This window comes from Chelon labrosus, assembly GCF_963514085.1.
Source record: "Chelon labrosus genome assembly, chromosome: 9".
NCBI lineage: Eukaryota > Metazoa > Chordata > Actinopteri > Mugiliformes > Mugilidae > Chelon > Chelon labrosus.
The window spans coordinates 24,241,524-24,259,763 of record NC_140359.1 but is presented as its reverse complement, the minus strand read 5'-3'; the positions used below and the strand labels follow the sequence as shown (position 1 = coordinate 24,259,763).

At 41.0% G+C, this 18,240-nt stretch overlaps 1 protein-coding gene across 6 annotated transcripts in view; it reads left to right on the top strand.

The window, feature by feature from the left end:
- Positions 1-4,425: 4,425 nt before the first annotated feature.
- The window catches only part of wdfy3 (WD repeat and FYVE domain containing 3), an 86,013-nt gene continuing 72,198 nt past the window's right edge, over positions 4,426-18,240 (top strand). For all 6 annotated transcript variants that reach the window (XM_084551388.1, XM_084551392.1, XM_084551390.1 and 3 more), the window contains exon 1: positions 4,426-4,747. The gene's annotated coding sequence lies outside the window, so the exon portion shown is untranslated. The remainder of the gene's footprint in view (positions 4,748-18,240) is intronic.

Here is an 18,240-nt window from a genome sequence, read left to right as displayed (position 1 = left end):
ATTGTGCAGCTGCAGCCTGTGTATAAGCCTACTGTACACAGGCAGCCTGAATAATCTTTTCACCAAGATGGAGCCACTCATCTCCCACCCTTGTCCTTCACAGTAGACCAGGTGAGAAAAGAGCTCAGGAAGATAAAAGTGAGGAAAGCAGCTGGACCGGATGGTATCAGCTCCAGGCTCCTTAAGTCCTGTGCAGATGAACTGTGTGGAGTTATGGAGCATGTCTTCACCCTGAGCCTTGAGCTGAGAGTGGCACCACAGATATGGAAGACCTCGTGCGTGGTACCGGTGCCCAAAACATCGCACCCTGAAGACCTCAGCAGCTACAGACCGGTGGCTCTAACATCCCACCTGATGAAGACACTGGAGAGACTGATACTGGGACATCTCCGCTCTAAGGTGGGCCCCTCCATGGACCCACTACCGTTTGCCTACCGTCCTAATGTTGGAGTGGAGGACGCTGTTATCTTCCTGCTACACCGAGCTCTCTCTCACCTGGAAGAGCCCGGCAGCACTGTGAGAATCACCTTTTTTGATTTTTCCAGTGCGTTCAACACCATCCAGCTGGTGATTCTGAGGGACAAACTGGAGAGGATGGGTGTGGACCACCAGCTGTCTAAGACTACCTCACAGACCGACCACAGTTTATGAGAAGCAGCAGCACGGGTGCCCCTCAGGGGACTGCCCTGGCCCCCTTTCTTTTCACCCTCTACACAGCAGACTTCAGACACAACACAGACAGCTGTGTACTGCTGAAGTTCTCTGATGACTCTGCGATTGTAGGCCTCGTCAGAGACGATGATGACGCAGAGTACAGAGGACTGACGGGGAACTTTGTAGACTGGTGTCAGCGAAACCACTTCCTTATCAACGCGGGGAAAACCAAGGAGATGGTGGTGGATTTTCGTCTCTTCTTTTCTTGATGTTGTTTTCCTGCTCGGCATCCACGGCGGGTCTTACGAAGTATCCCTGTGGGGATCTCATGTCTGTCCCGATTAGAAAGTGCAATACAGTCTTCTGCCTTCCCCTCACCAGTGAACATCCAGGGAATGGACATTGAGCAAGTGGACTCTTATAAGTACCTGGGTGTTCACCTCAACACCAAATTGGACTGGTCTCACCACACTGATGCACTCTATAGGAAGGGACAGAGCAGGCTCTACCTTCTGAGGAGACTGAGGTCTTTTGGAGTGAAAGGGGCACTCCTGAAGACCTTCTATGACTCTGTAGTGGCATCAGCCACCCTGTATGGAGTGGTCTGCTGGAGCAGTGGCATCACAGAGAGGGAGAGGAAGAAGCTGGATAAGATCATTAGGAAGTCCAGCTCTGTCCTGGGCTGCCCCTTGGACTCAGTGAGGGAGGTGGGTGACAGGAGAGTTCTGGCTAAACTGTCCTCCATGCTGGATAATGAGTCCCACCCCCTGCACGGTGACCTGACAGCACTCCTAATATGTGCAATATGGTCTATTATCTGTTCTATCTCTGTCATTTCTGTATGCTGTTGCAAACTGCAATTTCCCCATTGTGGGACTATTAAAGGTTTTCTTCTTCTTCTTCTTATCTTCTCCTTCCTTATCTTTGTTCATGAATGGGCTGGGATCTCCACGATAAGAAGGGCTTTCATCCTTCCATCCGTGCTCGTCCGAGTTTGCGAAAGGGCTGGTGTCTTCACGAGAAGAAGGACTCTCACCCCTCTCTCTGTGCTCCTCCCAGAATGTGGGAAGGCTGGTGTCTTCACAAGATGAAGGGCTCTCACCCCTTCGCCCGTGCCAAGGCTTTTTTTTGGGGATCTTGTCCAAGGCTCTCCATTTTCTTCCAGTGTTGATTAACTGCAAACACAAACACACAGCAGTCATTTCACTGGCAATCAGCACGCTAAGCAAGTCCTTTTAACTTAACTAAACGTTGTCACTGAACTAAAACTGTAAGCATCTATTTTTCATTACACTGCCAATCAACAAGAAAAAGAGCCTTTTAGAATAAAAGCTGGTCTACCAAATATACATCTGGAGCGCTGGTAACATTTCAGTTTCAATTCAAAGGTGATATTCAATTTGTACAACTGTAGCTGACATATTAAACATGTTGTGAAATATATATATGTTAGTTAGGATAGGAAATAATTCAAAACATCCACTGTGACCAAATGTACCAATTTGTGACAGTGTCAAATCAAAACTAAACTAAACTTTGACATGACAAGAAAACGTATTGTTTAATAAACTAATGCACACAAAAAGAACTCCAGGGGCCATATTTAATTAAAACATCATTAAATACTATAAAATTAACTAGGATCACAAGTTCAGAGACTGCAAATCTTCCAGTTAAAAAAAAAAAGCAGCTAATGTTGTACGGGACAAAAAGAGAATTAGCACCGGGTGCCATATTTAATTAAAACATGATTAAATAACCATAACTGTTGAAGACATCTACAACATAAACTGCAGAGGATCACAAGTGAAGACTACAAGTCTTTCAGTCAACATATTATGGTTGTAGTGTAAACAAAACGCTATAAAAGCAGCCTGTTTTGTGGAAATGTAGCATAGATGACAAGACAAGCAACATTTACAAATGAAAATAATGTTGTACAGGCCAAAAAAGCAAATTAGCATCCTCCGTTTACATTCAAAGATTCACATATTAGCTCAGTTTTATTTAGATTGCTACTTGTGAGAAAAAGTAAGTCACACATAAGCAAGTTCTAATGTAAGTACATGTAGGATTTAGCTAGTTGAAAACAGTTCTATTAAAGACAAAAAAAAAATAAAGTAAAAAACAGTTTTCTCCCAGCTTCAGAGCGGTCTTACCTCTGCAAAGTTCGATGCGGAAATGATGCAGAATCGTGTTTCTCTGACAACAGAACACAACAGAAAATTCTAGGGATGATGTCACAGTCATATTTAGTCTTGTCCAGGAGTGAGTTGATAAATGAGTGACTTTTCATCCTCGTGTACCTGCCAGCATTTCACCTAAATGCATCAAACATGAAATAAGACAACATATGGCAACAAACACACAAAACCACAAGAACTGGTCCATCATGATATTATTATAGCCACATGATTTCAGTTAACATGTTGATCAAAAATACAGTTTCTTGGTTGAACTGAGTCAATTTGTTTCACAGGAATGGGAAGAAATTTGAATCTTCCACTTCATTTGAAATATGTAAAGTCCATCAGTCAGTTTGAAGATAAAAGGAAACTCTCAACCTGTGAAGATCAGAGCGAAACTATTCATTCGGTGGCTGAGGTTACTGCGGTCTGTGGTTTGTTACTCATAGCAAACCAAGACATCCGCACAGCAGCTTCTGAATCAGTGCAAGTTGTCACGGTTTAATGAGAACTGCTGTCACCTAGTGCTTCCCATTGGACATTACAATGTTAATTAATCAAACGCTTGCTGGTTAAAATTTTCTTACAAAAACAAGTCCTTTTTTTTCTTTTATTGTGAAACGGAAACTGGTGGAATATACTTTTTTTTAGCTGTAATTGATTAGGGTGATGCACATGAATGCCTCTGCTAACTGTCTTCATATTCTGGATAGCATGCGTTATTGGGTTGTGATTTTGGATCTCTTACTCACCATTGTGTCTTAGTGAACACAAGTGAACTCGCCTGCTTAGTCATTAGTATGTTTCTATTTACAAATCCATTCTTGACATAATTCCTACATATTTATCTTCCCTTTTAAGCTTGAAATGTGGAAAATACAGTATCTGTTTTAAGGACATAGTGGAATTATTGGTTTGTTTTATGTTTATTGCTCCTGCTGCGTGTAACAATCTACTGTCTAACCTCAAACTTCAAAACTTCGTATCCCTGAACAAGTTTAAAAAGGACCTATCCAGGGTGTACCCCCACCTCTCGCCAGCTGATAGCTGGGATAGGCTCCAGCAGACCCCCGCGACCTTTAACAGGAATAAGCGATTACAGAAGATGAATGAATGAATGAAGTTTAAAAAGATGGTAAAATCTGTTTAGGCCAGTTTGTCTGTGTGCAAATGTTTAAATCGAGCTATGATTTTATGTCATGTTTTTTCAAGTTGAACATGTGTCTCTGCCACTCTTGGCCAGTTCTCCCTTGTAAAAAACATCTTTGATCTCACTGGGACAAACCTGGTTAAACAGAGGCTAAATAAAAAAATAACAAATAGAATACCTTTAAAATAAATGTAAAAAAATTATACATGTATATTAAGAAATGAAAGTCAAAGAGGTTTTTATCGTCATCTCAGCCATGTAGCTGGCGCAGTATATAGAGACAGAAAACTTTATAAACTTTAAAAATAAAATGAATAATATTTCATAATGATATAATATCTAAAATATAAGAAAAAAAAAAGTGATTTCTTAAGCGCTTATTTGTCATTTTAATTCAATTACAGGAGAGGAGAATGATTAAATTGATCTGTTCCTTAAATCCGTTTCATGCAGTGTATTTTCCCATTTATCCAACAGATGTCAGCTGTGTGTTGCAGATGTGGCCTCGGTCGGGGGCTGAGAGGAGGAGGATGCTGTTTGGAGGAAAATCGGCGCTGGGACCTGAGCTTATTTGGATGTTGAGGGAAAAATGGCTACCGGCAGGAGGAAGGAGAGGGGGCACTGGCCACTTTTGGATTAACTCATTGTTTTGTGACATATGGATGTACACGGAGCGCCCCGCATCGACTTAATTATCACATTGGAGGATATCATCTACGAGCCGACCGAAGCATTTTGCCATAAACTCTGCTTGCTGGTGAGTACATGGCGGACACGCAAGACACTGTGGTCAACGGAGCCGCTAGTTAGCACTGTATGCTAGCTGGCTAGCAGGCGAGCTAGCATAGGCAGGAATGTGCATCTCGGGTCGCGTCAGTTTACAGCAACGGTTCCAGTCGGTGTTGACATGTCCGGAAATATACCGCGAATGCAGTCTCATCACTGAATCGCAAACTGCCGTCTTTGTTTGCACTGAATTTCCCGAAGGACGCACAGTTACAATAGCGTCACTGTGTAGCCTGACAGTTGTGGTTCAGATGCTGCGATGCTAGTGCCATCAGCTGGTCGCTAGCTAGCTAGCAAGCTAACCTAGCATTTAGGTATCAGCCAAAGCTCTGCCGTGTTTTCAGTCTGCGACGTCGGTGTTTAAAGCAGTCATTTAATAAAATACAATCACTGCAAAACACATGAGAGCGCTGCCAAGCCAGAGGCACAATTACGGTGTGCGGCGATGAATAGATTTATTTTTAAACATTACATTATTGTGGGTGGCTACGCAGGGTTTCGACCACTGTCCAGTAATAGCGACGGGCTGCTTCTGTTAAAGTCACACTGATTGAAGTACTTGGTGTCTTTTGGGGTCTAATGTCCAACTTAGAGTCACCTGTGTGTGGCCTCTTAACCATTGCATTGTTCCTGACTACACGGCTGACTGGCTGGATGCCTGCACACCAGCTAACTACCTACAGCAGCTACAGTATGACTTGCAGGCTGCGGCTGAGTGCGCAGAGTGGTGCAGCTAATGTTGTTTTATATTAGTGGTTATATAGTGGTTTTACATATATATATATATGTGAGTTTGAGCTATGAGATAGACACAGATCATGTCAGGAAAATGTGTTAGCTTTCTGCACATTAATTTATTAGTAGTGTAAAAAGTGCTTCATAGTAATAGTTAAGATATTAAACTTAGTTGTTAGTTGGTGCAGTACGTTATATAAAAGCATACATTGCAAAAACCCTAGGATCTCCTTTGAGATATATTTAATCCTTTTGGCCAAACTAATTTATGTTTTTCTTATTATGATCTTAAATTCTCATTTAATCTCATTTAATATGGATTACTAGGCATGTCAACTCACCACTTCAAACTCTAAGGCAGGTAAATGATCTTGTATTCATGCAAGTATTTTGGTACTCTTAACTCCTACTCACTTAACAGTCACAACAACACATCTACCCCCTCATTCACATAAACCCTCACACATCAGTGTCGAGCACTGGGAGCAGCTTGGGCTTCAGTGTCTCGCATGAGGAAACTTCAGGGGATTGGACCACTAACCCTCTCGTTCGTGGACAGCCAGCTCTACTTACTGAGCCAAAGTGTTTTGAGTGAAGACTGAAGAATAGAAATGACTGGCAGCCGTTACCAAAATGCAGTAAAGCAATGAATATGTGGTTGACTGTTTACCACCTTTCTAGGTAATTGATCATCGTTTGAGTCTGATCTAATATAAAAAACCTGATTAGTCGACGCGTGGCTCGGGCCTGCAGTTTGCCCATTCGCCTCTATGCTAAACTCAATTTCTGTCTAAATGTTGCCTTACGAAGAAATTGAGTTTATTTCTGCATAGACAGCTGTGTGAGAGCGGACAACGGTGCCACTGTGTGCTTGTACTGGCAGCAGGAATCTCTGATTTTATATCTTTTTTTTTTTTTTTTGCCTGAGTAAACTAATTAGCTGCCATTAATTTAGAAGTATTATGGGTACTTGTTAAACTATTAAATGGTGTTTTTGAATTTCTGGCTGCATAAAATATGCACATGAAACAAAAATGGCACCTCTCTCTGTGATACTGTGGTCACAGTTTTTTTCTCTATTATCTGACAATGTGTAGGAAAAGATTAGATTCAATCAGATTATTCAATCATAAAAATAATTTAAAGTGACCTGAAGGCCTTAAACATAATGTTACTCCATTCACAGTGACAATGGATCTTGGCAATACCTGTGAATTGCTTCCCTGTTGACAAGCTAATCCAAACAGTGACTTTTACAGCTTGCGGGTTTAGACGCCCTGTGGCATTTGGTTCACGTTGTTTACAATGAGAAGAGATATTTCAAGTTTATTAATGCGCTGTCTGTTTCCTGTGCTACTTACGATTAATGACATACGTGATTTACGGCTATATGCTATGTATTTTACCCTCAAAGGTGTAGTAATGTCACATGAAAATACTCATAAACTATAAGATACTAAAATGTTGGCGAGAACATAAAACATGTCTGCCTCCAGTCTGGTCATTTTCCATGCCATGGTAAAACACTGAGTTCCGTTTTTTGTTGTGATTTACTGAGATTAGTCAGAACCTGCCAACAAGTCAGAACTGTAGCCTCGCGGTGTTCCTTCCTTCTTCTTTTCCCCCCATAGCGTTTACAATGTTAACGAGCACTAAAACTCTTATCACCGGTTCAGCTGTTCAGGTGGCTTTACTCTTCAGACATGAACAAGCGTTACTATGAGTTAAATTCATACGTTTGTCTCCCTTTACATTACAACAATGGCAGTTATTATATTTGTGTTTTTGCAGTCTTTAGTTATTACAGTATAACAAAGATATTCCCTTAAAGTCATGGTTATTTGGAGAGTCCTGTGTGTCAGTGTCAGCAACAATACTTTAATAATAATTAACTACCATAAACATCTGCCATGGTGCTGTCATTGACAACAATATTATGTTATGCTGTTTGGTTATTACAAGATTTTGCTTCTTCTAGCAAAGTGCAGTTTAGAGTACTTGCTTCTAAAGTGCTATTTATGTATTACATATGAATAAGTTCTGGATAATATTGAAATAATGTAGTATGTTATTCTTTGCAACCCTGATGACCTTTCATAACCTCAGATTTCCTCAGAATGTTTTCCTGTCGGGCGTATCAGAAATCCAGCGGGTCATTCACGGGTCACAACTAGTTGTTGTTTCATCATCTGGGAATTCATGCTTTTAGATTGATAGACTTATGAAAGTCATGTCTGAAATTTATTTCCTTTTTCCTAATCATTCAAAGTATCTTAAATTACACTGATCAGCCACAACATTGTGACCGGAGAAATAAATAACACTGACCATCTTGTGACAATACAGTGCTCTGGTGGGAAGCTTTTGGACCTGGCATTCATTCATGTGTGGATGTTACTTAGACATTTCAATTCAATTCAATTCAATTTTATTTATATAGCGTCAATAACAATACAAATCGTCTCAAGACGCTTTACAAAAACCCGGCCTGAAACCCCCAGAGCAAGCCTGAAGGCAACGGTGGCAAGGAAAAACTCCCTTTTAACAGGAAGAAACCTCGAGCAGAACCCAGCTCATATGGAGGGAACCATCTGCCTAAGGCCAGCCGGGTACAGACAGAAGAAAGAGAGAAGAGAACAGCAAAGAGAGAAGAGAAGAGAACAGAACAGCAAGATAAACATACATCTGTCATAGATACACATATCTGACTAAAGCGTACATGTGGAATCTTATGATACAAACTGATGATGTTACATGACAGTTTGAAAATGTAAGAGGAATCATAGGCAGGTTGGAGAATTGGAGAAAACATTTAGCACCCATCTAGACCAGACCAGGCCCCCCCCCCCCCACCCCATAGCAATGACACTCTTTGATAGCAACAGCCATCACACACAGGCACACACACAAAAACGCTTTAGGAACAACTAAAAAAAACATAAAGAACAGCACAAGGTGTTGACTTGGCCTCCAAATTCACTAGATCCCAAACTGATCAAGTATCTGTGGGATGAGAGGCCCTCTCCTCAACCCGTAGGACCAAAGGCACACTCAGAAGGCCCATGTCCATTCTTCGATGTGTCACAACTGTTTTGGAGGCACACGCAAGGGAGACCTATACAATATTAGGAAGATGGTTTTAATGATGTGCCTGATTGGTGTATAATGATACAGCACTAGTTTCCTGAGGGGTCTGAGAAGATGCCGTAATAGTGATGAATGATCAGGTACAAAAATGAATAGCTGTTTGTTGATGGTCCCAAATTGGGGAAATTTTCTAGTTCTCACGAAATAGGATGAGATTTTGGCTTAATGTAGCTAAGACTAATCGTACCCAAACAAAGCAAAGATTACATCTGAGATTAGATCTTTTATCTACCCCTCTGTGCGGTGCAGCAGTGTGTTTTCGGCTCTTATTATTGATTAAGTGTAGCTACATTAAAGTCTTGTAGATAATGCAGCACAAGGCCAATGCTAATTTCCAAACGATCTTTCTCGGGGTGTGTAAAATGCACCACACTGTGTAATATGCTTATCAGCAAAGACACAGCGGCGGACAGAAAGTTGCAGTTTACCAGCCATAATTTTTCATGAGAAAGAAACGGCGTGCAATCATAAACCAGGAGTGGGTAACTCTTAATTAGCTCTCAGGGGAATGGCCTGCACGCCATGAGAGCAGGCACAGATATTAGTGTCAGTATACACAAACTAGTGCATAATTTGTGAACGTGTACTTCATGTTTGCATATATAAACACATTTTTGTGCTTTTTTTTTTTTTAATTTTTTTAAAAGTTACATATGGGATTGTTGTCCCTAAATGATTAAAAATGAATTTAAAAGCCAGGTGCTCAGTGCATGATGGATGTAGTTTTCACTGCATCCCTGAGCATATTTGTTTTTAAATTATATCGTATCGTATTTTAAGATGTACTAGTAGGAAACAAATGAAAGCTACAGAAACTCTATTGAGATACAGAACTATTGTTGGTTTATGGGATTTGTTGACAAGTTTGTGCATGTTTAAGATGCACTCATATATATGAGTCCTACAGTTACAGTTAGATTGATCTTATACAGTATATACAGTATTCCACAGTAAGGGGTTATGCACTGTCTCCTGTAATGGCGGTGCCGTTTTATTGGACAGACTTGAGTTTTATTACCTCAGTTTAATTGGCTGTGATTTTCACGGACCGCTGGATGTTAATAACATTTGGGACTCTTGGCGATCTTAAATGTGGGTGATCACATGTGTCAGCAAAACTGTTTTACTGCTTTATATTTGAGCATTTGTATTCTGTTTAGTGTTGCTTCGACTTGTAAGTTAATTCATACTCAACATATTAGGGCTGATTTTCAAGTCCAACTCAGTCTGATGTCGATCTAGTGAATTTGGAGGCCAGGTCAACACCTTGTGCTGTTCTTCATGTTTTTTTTTTTAGTTGTTCCTAAAGCGTTGTTGTGTGTGTGTCTGTGTCAGGCTGCATCCTGCTGGGGATGGCTGCTGCCATCAAGGAGTGTCATTACTATGGGGTGGGGGTGTCTGGTCTAGTCTAGGTGGGTGCTACATGTCTAAGTAACATCCACATGAATGAATGCCAGGTCCAAAAGTTTCCCAGCAGAACATTGAATTGTCACAAGATGGTCAATGTTATTTACTTTTCCTGTCACTGGTTTTAATGTTGTGGCATCAAGCTGACACATACTGTTGGTTACTAACTTGTATCCCATGTAATAAGGCAAAGTTAGTGTGAACTCACTGAACGTCGACGTACATAATAAGTGGCCGTAGGATGAATTTTTAATGATGCTCACTACTGTGATTAGTGCCTCCCTCTGCTCCTCCCCTGCTCTTGTGTAAATGGTATGGTCCTCTTGGTCTTACGGCCATATCCCTCACTCCACCCTCCCTCCCTTCTTCTTCTTCCTGTGAAGCCCTGTACACCCCACCCCGTGTTGGAGGGGATCAGCTGTGCCAGTCCCGGCAGACCACACACACACACACACACAGTATGCTGGCTGGCAAACAAAAGCCACTGGCACTGCCAATGAAGACGAGCCATGCCTCCGCGCCTCTCTTCTCCTCTTCTCACGCTGCCGTGAGGGGGAAGGCATGACACCATTGTCGTCGCCTGTCCTTATCAGAAAGACACAGTTTTTTTGGGGGGGTGCACTGCTGGAGTGGTCGGTCTGTGGATTACGGTGGAATATTTGTGTCTGTTTTGCCGCTGATGACTTGAGATGCTGGCGGAGCGCAGAGAGAACAGCAGGTAGGGGAAAATCAGAACTGGGTGCTGAGCCTGTCTCCGCGGCGACCAGAGATTTGTTTACCGTTAACTGGCAAGCCTTACCTGGGTGGATATCTTTATGAATATTATCTTATTACCGGTGTTGCCTCTCTGTTTCAGTGCCAGACAGTGGTACTTAACATTAAAGCGTCCATTAGCGGCGTTACCACCATCTTACAGATACAGATAGGACAGCTCTGCAGTACAGGCTGCTCTGTCTGTAACTAAATACCCTGATTTCTCTAGACCCATCATCTGCTGAGTGGAAGAAAACCTTGATAGGTATACATTTACATTCTTATAACCAGTGTAAATGTATCTGATCAGACATTTGATTATGAACTGTACCTGAGTGTATTACTACTGACTTTGAAGTTAATATATTGTCAGTTGTTGAACTCTGTGACGAGGAGTGACCAATGCAGAGTCGAAGATTGAGATTTAGGCACCTCTGATGCCTCTGATGTCAACTAAGGGGTTGTCACGGCTCGGGTTATATTTATAAATGCTGAGAACAAAGCATGGTTGCTGATGTATCAACAGGTCGTTGTAATAATAATATATCTCTTGATATTAGTGCTCCAGTTGTGATTAAAAATAATTTGGTTCACAACAACAAAAAAAAATCCTACCGTGCTTAATGGCAATGGACAGGCAGCAATTTGTATGGGAACTGCTTGTTGGCATGGATACCATTCAGCGAAATAAGTAACACATTACTGAAAATGTTGGCCCGCTCATATGAAGCAGGGTGCGGATTTAATTTTTCCCAAATAAACCAATGTTTTCCTCAGCATTTACAGTTTCTGCAGTGCTCCAGTATTCACCATTTACAGCTGGCAGTAGTGACACAGGTATGATCTTGTCCGTGGACGGTAATGTGTAATAGCCTGTGATGATGACACCCCAAGCATTGTTTACTGGAGACCTAAATTGCTATCCAGCATGGTGGCTGTCAACTCTGCTACCTGCCTGGGCTTGTTTGGCATGAGATCATGTCTTGCCCTCCTGGTTTGTGTCATGAATTGCTAATGAAAAACGTGCTATACTTGTAAGACAGTTATTTCGTATTTGTGGTTAATCACCTGCAGTAAAAATTGACCTACATTTTACTTGAGATTAGTTTGAATTCTCGACCCTGCCTTCTTGGCCTTTAACTTATTTCAGTTTCGCATTATGTTTTACAAGTTGGGGTTTTATCCAAATCCATCAGAACATTTTTTTTCTTCCTTGTGGAGCTCCCTAGCTACCTACTCATGTAAACTGTCAGACAAGAGACATTTCTGAGATTACATCACTTTCTCCAGAGGAACAACCACACAAGCCTTTGAGGAGTCGGGCTTTTCCAGGGCAATGGCTGCCTTCATCTCCCAGGAGTTAGTTCTAACTCTGTGAGACGTTCATTGAAGCTGGCATCCGCTTAAAGAGAATGCTTTGAAAAAGACTGGAGGGCCAAGAAAGCAAGCTCGGTTTCCCACTGCATTGGAGTTGACATTCCATTGATGCCATTTTCTTTTCTTCAGCTAAGACAAGACGTGGGTTAGATGCTGTTTTGCTTTAGTTTTCAGTTGGTTGTCCTTCATATGATGCTGATACCGTAGGTTTCTAATTCCCATTAAAACAGCTACCTTATAACTTACTGTTAAGTCAGCTGTTATTGGAGTCCATCAAGTATGCAGCCCGCTGTCATCTTGCATAGGTCAACCGCTGGACATTCAAATTCACATCAGGTCAGAAAGAAGTTTAACTGGCTTGCAACTTGTAAACTTGTTTGGTTATGTAGGGATCTAAAATAAATTCTGTGCCCTTTCGATTGTAGAGAAAACATCAGCATTCAGTGGAAGCTGTGCAAGGAATCTAAATTACTTGTTCTTAGAATTTCAGTCTGTCTGAATCGTCAATAACATTTCAAGGAAACAAGTAAACTCTTCCCAGGAAAGCTGAGCCAAAGTGGGCCAAAAAAAGAAGAAGAAACTTTAATAATTAAAATTATATTTACTGCTGTGGTTTACATGTGGTTTCCAAGTATCTCAGTCCTTGGTTATAAGTCACCAAAAACATAACTTAGCTTTTGGTAAAGTCATGTGCAGAGTTACAACTACAACAGAGTTATTAATTAAGTAAATCTACACATATGCCCTATTCAGTGCACCTTCATCTATTTTCACAAGTTTTCACTGCAGCTAAAGAATCTTAACACGGAGACGGAGGTAGTCTCAGAACCCTAAACTAAACTATGTGTCCCTGGTTCTGCGGTTTTGTGACACTCTCTGCTTACCAAGTAGGTGGAGTGAGTTGTAATCCCACATTTGTCTACAGATCACTGCCTTCTCCCGTTGTTGATTTACCAGCTCAGTCTTATGCTGAGTCGTATGACATGTGTTTGCCCCAGTTTGTGGTCCCAGCCCTGCTGCGCTCCGACTCTACCATTCTCTCAGGCACTCTGGTTCGCTTCAGTAACGCTCTGTTACATAGGGCCCTGTACAATAGTGTTTAACAGTGAGCATTGTTCAGCAGTAAATACTGGCTTTGATCAGTCTAACGGATGCATTGCACTACAAAAATAGACGAGCAAACAGATTGCGAAACTAATTTATTTGAAAAGCGGAATAATCCAATAAAACTATTACAAATTGTGCTTTAAACTTTGTTTCAGTTTCCAACCATTGTGCATGATGCTGTTGTTAATTTAACCTCCCAAAACGGTGGTAGTAAATTCTGATAACTTTTAAGCAGCCTAATATTATAATTCATAAAAACGTGATGCTCGTGAAGGTATTTGTCACGTCAGGCGATGTGGTTTAAAATGTAGCAGGATACCCTGAGGTTTAAGATGTAAAAATAACAGAACCATCTGCAGTTTGCTAGGATTTATTATTAAAGACGTGACACACACTGAGACTTTACAAAGTCCATGTATGTAAAGAAACTTTCCTCGGTTTCGGCTTGTCTTTTCATAGTGAATCTTGCAGCTTTAACCTGGCTCACTGGACTGGATGTCTTTAAACCAACCACTTCTGCTTTTGGATTCTCAGTTCCTGGCGTCCAGACGAGATTTTCTTCTTGACTTGCAGCTTTTCAGCAGATTTGTCTGGGTCTCAGTCTTGAGTTTTTATTTTAGCCAGGCGTTAAGAAGTGACTTTTCTTCTCAGGCTAGGTCTCGATCGCTTTATAACACTTCGGTTGATGTATTGGCTCGGTCACATCTGCTCTTGCTCTGTAGCTTTTTCTCAAAGCCTTGACCTCATAATACACTATGTACCTTGTTTTTTTTACTGCTAAATGGCAGCAATGAGAATCTATGGTCGAACATTATAGATGAGTCATTGCAGAAAGGGGAAGGACGTTGGCTGTAGAGAGAACTGATTAGGCTGCAGAAGAATAGGCCTCTCATCTCATCTCATCTCATCTCACACGTATTGATGGTAAACAACCATTATCCAAAAACGTTAAAGAAAGGCAGCTGGATTTTTAGAGTTTCTTGAAGATGTTTCGCCACTCATCCAAGTATCTTCTTCAGTTCTAAAAGACTGGTGGGGAGTTGGGGTTACACCCGTCAGAAACTTGTATGACTACATTGCTTGGTCGCTAGTGGATACTACTAACTATAGGTAAGCCTCTTGTATATTTCATACCCTCAATGTTTCCGAATGAAACAAGCAGAACATAAAAATCTTAGTTAGTGTATGGATGGAGCTAGCCTTTCTTTCTGTCACAGCTGTCTGTCTGAAAAGAAAACACTGTCAGTGACACAGCTACTCCATTTTGGTTCCCTCAATGCTCCAATGCTGTTAGCAGCATAATGAGTAGGAACCAAAGACATGGATGGTGTTTCCTTTGGTAAAAGTTTAAGAAACTATGTGTTTGCGTGATGTGATCAGTCAACTGTATCGTATACTTCCACTGGTCGTCACATCAAAGTTGAGATTAGATCAACTTGGTGCTCATCTTCTTCTTGACGTTTATTTATTTCCCCTCCCCACATATGATCGTCACAGTTCAGGTTCATTAATCGTCCATGGTCTCTTATCACCACATCGCTGCTCGTCTTGATTGAGAAAAGCCCCGGACTGAAGAAAATCTTTGAGGTCAGGTTACAGTGTTTCCTGTTCACTCTGAAAGCAATTTGTTTGGCAATTTAGTACAGTTTGTTCATCTTGACCTTCTCTTACGGGACAAAACTCAACTGGAAACATATTTTGATTGTCTCTGACACAGAAACAGAATTATCCATTGTAGCCATTCACCTCTACCAGCATTTTCTGTCCTCGAGCTGTCCCAACGTAGACTGCGTTTTTCTTTCAACATTATGCATTCTTACTAAATTAGTTTATTATTGTTTATTTTAATTTTATAGCATCTCTCAACTGTCTGCCCTTGCCTTGTAATTTACTGTGGCTGTTCTGCTAGCACTGCCTGTGGAAGTGGAGTGATTTGAAGTGGGCTTTACTTTTGACCTTCAGTCTCTTTTATTTCGTATCTAATATTAAATATATCTGAAGATTGAATGTATCCCTTCAGAAATCTGGTGATTCAAATTTGTATAAAATATGAATATAAAGGTTTTGGTGACTAGTTATATAATGCCTCATTTAATTCGTCGTCAGATGTTTATGTAACTTTATCAGTCACTGCAGCAGGCAGGGTTGTAATTTGGTTGTTTTGGAGAGCTATACGGCACTGGACCTGATTTAAAACCTTATCACAGGAAAGCAGAGCTTGTGGTTAGAAAGAGTTGAATTGTGGAGTATATCGCGGCCAACACAGCCTGCATTGTAAATGTTAAATCCTGGGCTTTTCAGGTCTTGTCGTCTTTGATCTCCATAATGTGTGTAAAATGTGAGATTAACATTAGGTCCCACCTGCCTGTAGTTATTATCCTGTGAAATGTTCTTTCAAACTGAGCACACAAGCCCAAGGCACTGCTCTTTCAGAACTATTTGTGTAACCTAAAGCATACTCGGACCAGTATTTCTAATTTTATCAATTCCCGTTTGTTTGAAATTTATGATTTCAATGGAATGACTCTTGATATAGTGAGTGGCTGCTTTACCTACCTAGTAACAAATCAAAGCACAAGCCACGTGGAGAGGTTCAATCCCTTGAGACTATGCAGGCTAAAAATACATGTACACACACTCATGAACAGTGTCAGGTACTCGAGACAGAAGTACACCAAACCAAATGGTAGATGGTAAATGGGATTGCAGTCTGAGTGGGGGTTCACGCAGAGGGCAGTCCTGCTGTGTGGGTAAAATGAGTTACTCAAGCCTTCAGTCTGAAGTAATTTGGTTAGTTCAAAATCAGAATAATACTTGAAAGCTTCTTTGCAGCTCCATTATGTTGCCCTTTACGTTCTTGCCATCTCTCATCTATAACAGTCCTTAAAGGACAGAGGGATGAGGGGAAAGTACATGTGGGTTGTTTAAATGCCAGCTATGGCAAAGCAGGCCTTCAACAAGAAAGCCCTTCATGGAGGGCAGACCTCTGGGAAGACATAATCTTCCCACTTAGCGCTTACAGTCATAGTCAACATTGCACTGTACGATGGAGCGGTTATGAAATGGCAACCTAATTGGGATCTAGTGGTATTCTGGGAAAGGTCATTAAGTAATCAAATTAGTGAGGGTGATACAGTGCATATTGTGTATAAAATGAATCTGGTGATAAACTGGGATTTTTGGAGTAGAGGAAGAGGTCAGAGATTAGTACGTTTCTTCCTCTAATCTGACAATTAAATTCCAAATTAACTTCCATTTGCCACAAATAAATGGGTGTATGGACTGATAGATTGGCAGTCATTCAGAGCACATGATGTGAAGTGGAAATAATTATCAGTTACAACCAAAAAACTATTATTTCAATAAAAGTGTGGATTACACTTGTTTTGTTTTTTCAGTGAGGCACATCTTAAGCCATGTAATTCAAAATCATCATTTCTGGCACATAGGCAAGATTACAATCTACTTTAAACATATCCTAATATCTCCATAACTCCAGTGATATCACTATAACGGAATCAAATTTATACACAGCCAACAGACAGAGAAGCTCGCCAAGAGTGAATTATTCTGCTCGTGAGGGCTCTTACCTCGGGGCTGGCAGTTTGAATTTTGATTTGTTTAAAATTGGGTGAGTTGATTGAATGAAAAAAATATTCTTCCAGTCTTCAGTAGCTGCTTCTGAGCTTCTGGAGTCAGGACTTGTATTATGCCAACTCATCGGCGCTGTTCACACCTGATAATTTGAATACGTAATACGAAAATACATCTTTACGCGCGACATTTTCAATACGTGTCCAAGTTCGATTACGGTTTCATACTCTCTATGCAAATCGATGCTGACTTGTTTTGAAATCGGCTGATCAACCAGTGCTATAAACTCCATAATTCTCTCTGGGATATTTTTCTCCCTGTTGCTGTTTCAAGGAAACTTTTCTCTTCTTTCAAATGCAGCGTTCAGTGTTTGTTAGTGCTGTTTTGCTGCAGCCTTTGCCTGAGTTTCCTTTTTTTATTTTTTTTGGCTGCGTTGACGCTAGCGAAGTAAGTAGAAGTAACTTTAGACTTGGACTTAGACAGACTTTATTTTTGATCTACATCAAAATGAAATTTTGGTGCAGTGGCTCAGAGCACAGCAGGAATACTGACAGAAACAATATATACAAAAATAGAATAAATATACATAACCTTTTGTATAAAAAGATAAATGAAAGTAAGTAAGTAAGAAGATGTTTTGACACTACAGGGACGTGGTTTTGGTTTATGGCACACCTAAAATAACCACAAAAGATCGAGCTTGGCTAAAGCCTGCTAGCCTGACGTAGCCATACTCAATTCTAGTCAGAATGTGAGTCTGATACTGCTCCATTGGGCTGTGATTATGGGGCGTGTTTCAACCGAACCAGGAAAAAAAATGCCTCTCCACTCGATTGGATAGACCTATAACCAATCAGAGCAACGGAGTGTGTGACGTATGTTAATTGTGTCCCATCTTCTTAGCGACCATCGGAGCCAGATAAATTAAACTTTTGCCGAATCCCGTAGGAAGGACGGCAAAAACATCTTTCCGATTAACAAATTCCTTGATCGCATTTATCTGTTCCTCTTTTAAAATTAATGCGCTGTCGATATCTTCTAGAACAGACTCGATGGCAGAATCTACACATCTCAGTTCTCCAGCGGCAGCCATCTTTGTTGTAAACAAATGCAACCCAAGCGCTCTTTGGTGACGTGGTTGATTACGTTACTGTTGATCATCTGTCCATCATCGTATAAAGCCCGCCCTGAGAATCTGATTGGTACGAACAGCTCCTGTTCGAGCATAATTGCGCCTCAACGGAGCAACGCCAGACCGAACTTCCAGACCTCAAATGTTGTGGGCGGGACTAAGTTCGGCTGGCACCCAGGCTAAAAGCCTGATACCGATCCGATCATTTTATT